This window comes from Balaenoptera musculus, chromosome 5, assembly GCF_009873245.2.
Source record: "Balaenoptera musculus isolate JJ_BM4_2016_0621 chromosome 5, mBalMus1.pri.v3, whole genome shotgun sequence".
NCBI classification, from domain to species: Eukaryota; Metazoa; Chordata; class Mammalia; order Artiodactyla; family Balaenopteridae; genus Balaenoptera; species Balaenoptera musculus.
Window position 1 is genome coordinate 44,639,973 of NC_045789.1, and position 6,880 is coordinate 44,646,852.

Consider the following 6,880-nt stretch of genomic DNA (forward strand, 5'->3'; position numbering starts at 1 on the left):
AAGAAAAAGGTGAGGCATTTTAAACAAAATTTCTGTTCAGTAAACTTTCTTAAGATCTCAGACTTTAAAAATAAAAACAGTAAAATAGGAGAAGGGGCACAGAACAATGATAAATGTAAAGAAGGGGCAGAAAGAAAAAATTTTGAAAGGGTGAAGAGCAAAATAGATCAAGACAATGGAAAGACTCTATTTTTGAGATGCCAGTAATTAATTTTTAACTTTCTAATGGACATCTTCAATGAGTCTCCCAAAGACTCCTAAAACTTTATCATGTCCTAAATATCATTCATTATCTTTATCTTAGATTTGATCAGAGCCTGAGACAAGGATTGGGTGTAGATAGTTTATTTGGAAGATAACCCTAGGAAGCAGACAAGAGAAATGAGAGAATGAAACCAGAAATGAGGAGAGAGCCAAAAAAAAAAAAAAGGATAGATTATTGAACTGGTTTCCAGCATCAGTAACTGGGGCACAGACCCACAGGGCACATGCTGGGCACCTTGTAGAAACTGGCTCAAAATTGTCTCATAGAAGGATGGGGAAGTTGGAGCAATTATCCATTGATTCCTCTTCCTCCCACTTCCAGGCTACATCTATGTGCTGGATAAGGGTACTGTCACCTTAGAAGAAAGCCCTGCGGTAGAAAAGTAGAGAGGTACATTTCCTGTTTGAGGTGGGACCCTGGTGATACACAAGGAACTGCTTACTACAGCAAAGATGAAATATTTGGGCAAAGGAGAGATGGTGCAAAGCACCACAGCATCTATTAATATCTTCACTCCAAACTGCTCCTCTTCATACATATTCACTTTTTCCATTAATGCAATAACCCTCTACCAAGTTGCTCCAAGCCAGAATGCTTTGAGTGATCATATTCTTCCCCATCCACCAAATCTAATATTGAAGTTTGCTCTTTTCACACTTCTTTATAATTGTGGTAAACACACACATAACATAAAACTTACCATCTTAACCATTTTTAAGTAGTGTTAGTTCAGCAGTGTTAAGTACCATCACATTGTTGTGAAACAGACTTCCAGAACTTTTTCATCCTGCAAAACTAAAAATTTATACCCATTAAACAACAGCTCCCCTTTTCCCTTTTGCCTTTTATCCTTTTAAGTCAGGAAACAGGCCACATCAGCACCCAAGATCCTATCAACTAGGCACTCTTGCTTCTCCACAATTAAATGTTCCCAAGGTCTTTTTCTTATGTCATCATCAGATATATAGCAGTTTGTTCAAACAAACAAGATGAAGGTTATTTTAATTTTTGTATTTAAAAGAATATAACTTTTCATTGAAATATCATTAAAGAGAATTAGAAAGCTATCAGAAGGGGGTGGGAGGACAAATCACTTATGATTCTAACCCCTAACCATACTTGCAGTCAATAATTTTGATCTGTTTATTTTCTTTTTCACTTCTTTTAACAAGTAGTGTATTTTTCACATAGTTTTAGTCACACCATATGTACAATTTGGCTCCTGTTTAAATTTTAACATGGTGAACACAGTCAATGTGAAAATGGATAATGATAAAGCCCTACATGTAGGCTTAAAAAAAATCAATTGCTCAGGTACAAAATAGATGGGGTAGAGAATCTAACATAGTTTGTGTTAAAACATTCACAAGTACAACACAGGTAAAAGACCTTGGGACTGTTAGTTTGCCACAATCTCATTGTAAATCTCTATTGAGACAAGACTTCTCAAAATCAATTGCAGTATTGGGATACTTTAGAAAAGATATGGATGGGACTTCCCTGGTGGTCCAGTGGTGAAGACTCCATGCTTCCACTGCAGAGGGCACGTGTTCCATCACTGGTCGGGGAACTAAGATCTGCACATGCAGTGTGGCGGGGCCAAAAAAAAAAAGAAGAAGACATGGAAAACTGTTTCCAAAGCAGTGTGACATATTTTAAAATAGGACCAGAGAATTACAGACAATACAGTATAAAAGATCTGATAATATTAGTATTTGATTGAATGATCAGAGGATGTTTATCATAGAAAATAGAATTGGAAGGACTATACCTCTTTTTGGAGTTACAACTTTTCTACATTTACTTGGTTGTATTCCCAGTTTCAATCGAAATATAAAAGTGAGGACTCAAAAAAAAACAGAGGCCTTATTGCCATAACTATTTGAGTTGAACAATGATTAACAGGATCCTTAATGATTCATGTATGAAAACCAAGTCTCTTAGGTATAAATTTGTCACTGTGACTGGGAAAATTAGTGTATAATTTCCACACCAGAAGAAATTCTAAAAGCAACTTCAATTTCATGTGTAGTTATAGATCAGCATAGATTGAGATGTACTTTTAAAAATATGTTTTGTATTTTTAGATATTAGTTTAAATTTAAAAAAGAATGCAAACATTCAAATAAAAGGGACCTATATATATTTTTTAATTAGGGTATAGTTGCTTTACAGTGTTGTGCTAGTTTCTGCTGTACAATGAAGTGAATCAGCTGTATGTATACATACATACAGATCCTCTTGGATCTTCCTCCCATCCCTCTATCCCACCCATCTAGGTCACCACAGAACATGGAGCTGAGCTCCCTGTGCTATACAGCATGTTCCCACTAGCTATCTATTTTATACATGGTAGTGTATATATGTCAATCCCAATCTCCCAATTCCATTCCACTCCCCCTTCTCCCCACCCATGTCCACACATCCTCTCTATACATCTGCATCTCAATTCCTGCCTGCCAATAAGTTCATCTGTACCACTTTTCTAGATTTCACAAATATGCGCTAATATACGATATTTGTTTTTCTCTTTCTGATTTACTTCACTCTGTATGACAGACTCTAGGTACATCCACATCTCTATAAATGACCCAATTTCGTTCCAGTTTATGGCTGAGTAATATTCCATTGTATATATGTATCACATCTTCTGTATCCATTCATCTGTCGATGGACGTTTAGGTTGCTTCCATGTCCTGGCTATTGTAAACAGTGCTGCAATGAACACTGGGGTGCATCTATCTTTTTGAATTATGTTTTCTCAAGGTATATGCCCAGTAGTGGAATTGCTGGGCCATGTGGTAGTTCTATTTTTAGTTTTTTAAGGAACCTCCATACTATTTTTTTATAGTGGCTATATCAATTTACATTCCCACCAATAGTGCAAGAGGGTTCCCTTTTCTCCACACCCTCTCCAGCATTTATTGTTTCTAGATTTTTTTGATGATGGCCTTTCTGACCGGTGTGAAGTGGTATCTCATTGTAGTTTTGATTTGCATTCCTCTAATAGTGATGTTGAGCATCTTTTCATGTGCCCCTTGGCTATCTGTATGTCTTCTTTGGAGAAATGTCTATTTAGGTCTTCTGCCCATTTTTTGATTGGGTTTTCTGTTTTTCTGATGTTGAGCTGCATGAGCTGTTTGTATATTTTGGAGATTAATTCCTTGTCAGTTGGTTTGTTTGCAAATATTTTCTCCCATTCTGAGGGTTGTCTTTTCATCTCGTTTCTTTGCTGTGCAAAAGCTTTTAAGTTTCATTAGGTCCCATTTGTTTATTGTTGTTTTTATTTTCATTACTCTAGGAAGTGGGTCAAAAAAGATCTTGCCATTTGATTTATATCAAAGAGTGTTTTTCAAAAATATAATCAATGTTGGTTAGTAGTATGTTCCTCCATGCCTTTTTCTGTACTATTTCAAACACATATCCCCAAATATATATATTTGGGTTGTTTTTTTGTTTGTTTTAAGAAATGAGATCATATAATACACATGGTTGTGCTTCCCTCATATAAAAATATGCCAAGAGTGGCCTTCTTAGACTAGATCAGTACATATGAATCTAATTCATTCTCTTAAATAATTGCTCTATGTTCCATAGAATCATATACAATAAATATATATTCTTTCACCGTTACTTAAGTTGTTTCCAGTATTTTTTAACCATAGTTACTTAGAATGCAAAACTTTCAAATGTACCTTTGATTTTATTTCTGTGGGATAGATTCCCAAAACTGGGATAGCTGGGTCAAAGGTTATGAGCGATTTTTATTTGAATAAATATTGCCAGATTACTTGTCAAAAAGCTATATATCTCTCCACAGACCCCCTCCACAATGCACAAAACACTTGATTTTTCACTTTTACGGAAACATAGATATTCTGGAATTTACACTTACATCTTCAATTGTTTTAAAAGATTTGCTAATGAGATTGGGCTATTTTGTATCATTCTAAAACATAGAACTAGCATAAGTGAAATTAGCTTTTGGCTTGGTGTAATTTTTCTAGCAGTGAGAGCTGTTCATAAATGAAATAAACTGCCCTTTTAAGAGATCAGTTTACTGTTTCTAGCTGGGTTTTGGAAATAACCTCCTTAAAAATAATCCTTATATTTGCATAATAGTTAATTGCTTACATAGCACATTCATATCATTTGATTTCTATTGATCTTTGGATCTGCATTAATCTATTATTTTATAGAAATGTAAGTTTTTAAGAAATCTTGTTTTCTGAAAATGTATATTAACCTCTGACATACTCTCTCATTTTCCCTCGCTCTGCCTCTCCCGCCCCTGAGTTTTCTCTTAGGCATTTTGGAAAAAAACCCAGAATATTATGGGGCACATCATTCACCCAGATGTATGTGGCATAGTCATCAATATCCTAATTATGTATCTTTTACAGATCGTATACCAACTTAATATTCACCTTAAAATCTAAAAGTTTAATTCAGACTTACCTGTAAACGTAATAGGGCTCTTTGATTTCGATTTATCTCTATCACCTTAGCTAACATCAGTGATGCTGAAACCAAACTTTTGCAAAATATCCCTCCCTTCGTCTCCCCATAACTAAATTTTGATATGACAATCAAAGGAGAAGACTTTAAAAACAAGCTTAATGGAGTAGTTTTCATTAACAGTTGGATTTTATTTTGGTAGAGGTTGCAGTTCTTAGAAAGCTGGGGAGTGGAGGAGTGGGGAGTGTTCTTAGAACAGTAAACACCACAGACCTCAGAACTTGGTGGTTAAGTATCTAGGCAACAAGGAGAGTGAGTACACCAGCTCAAGGACAGATGACATGATATTTCCCAGATGTCACTGTTTAGTTGTGTCACTGTCCAGCAGCAGTCACCAATTAAAACCCTTTTCCCCTGAAGGAGCATTACCAGCACTGAAGGCAGTAGGGGAGATGTTGGCAAGGTACCGGAACAGGTGGCAGCAGCAGGTGTGATAGGCGAGAGATGACAAGGGCACAGAGTGTGCTGTTGGCAAGCTGTCGGTAACCAGAGTTCAGGAACTACTGATAGCAGAGAAAGAGCAGAGATGGTGGCACGGGGATAGAGGAGCAGGGCAGAACAGACTGTCATAGCAGGATGACAGGTACCCCCTGAACAAACAGGAAATGTGATGAGAGTGGAAGTGGTGACCTGCAGCCCCAAATTGGCTTGGGAGGATCACACCATGATGACAGGGAAGCCTGCAGTACCCCAGCAGACATGCGAGTCACCCAGAGCTCCCATGCCAGAGGCAGTCCACACACTGCAGCCACATAGAGAGAGGAAAGCAAAGAGAAAAGAGCCTTAGTGATATTTCTTTTTTTTTCATCTATTGTTGATGATTTGCTTTTTTTCCACTCAAAGAACCATGATCTGAGAGGAACATCTGGGTGTCCCCAAATACTCTAAGAACCCAGAGTTCTTAGATTGAGATTAAATATCTTGTTATAGCCCCAATTGTATCTGCTTGATAGCTGTGTTGAGATCACATATCTAGATGGCTAATTACAGATGATTGTAAAACACTTCTCTCATACAATTCAATTGAGTAAATATTTACTGATGCCAGATTACTGCATTAAAAGTCCTATAAAATAAGGAGTCATTGAGGATTGCTACTATGCTGCATTTGGATATTGCCTTGTCACTATGTAACTATATGATTACGTACATAATTCACTGTGATAGAATTGCATCAATATTTTATTATGTTTGTTTCGACAAGTTGTCTCACATAGAAAATATTCCTCCAGGATTCCAAAGTCTCAGTCTTGCTGAGGGGAGAGTTGAGTTGCGAAGCAGAGTTTAATTTCAGTGCCTTACTGTATATTATGTTTTCTAATACACTTAATAATTTTTTAAATGGAAGTTCTTAAAATGTCAACTTATAAGTATGACTAGATTGGTTTATTCATTCAAAAATTTTTTCTTAGTTCTTACTTTGTACCAGGTGCTGTCCTAGGTACTAGAGATGTCACAAACAACAACAATAACAAAAAACAACCAAGACTTTTGTTGAACTTTCATTGCAGTGAAGGGCAGCAAATGATAAATAAACCACTAAAAAATTAATCATAGTAAGCAGGATAGAGATATTTGGTTGGAGGATAGAATGTTGCTATTTTATATAAAGTGATCAAGGACAGCTTTTTTTTTTTTTTTTTAACAAATTGCCATTGCAAAGAGATTAAAATGTGAGGAAGCAAGCTGTGCAGACATGGACAAAAAAATATTCTGAAAAAGACATGTCTTTTGCAATTCAGGAAGAACAAGGAGACCAATGTGATTGAAACATAATGAGAGAGAATGAGAGTTATAGGAGAACAGGTGGATGCTTATCATGTGTGACTTTACAGATGATGGTAAGCATTGTGAATTTTATTCTGAGAGGTAAGGGAAACTGTTGAAGGTTTCTGAGCAAAATTATATGATCTGACAATTTTCTAAAGGGTCACTCTGGCTGTTGGGTAGACAATAGACTGTAAGGGGCACAAAAGTCAAAGCTAGAAGTTCTATTAGAAGACTATTGAAATAAACTAGTGCTGAGATGATATGGTTGGACTAAGGCATTTGCACTGAAAGAAACTGAAGTGGTTGGACGCTGGATACATTTTGAAG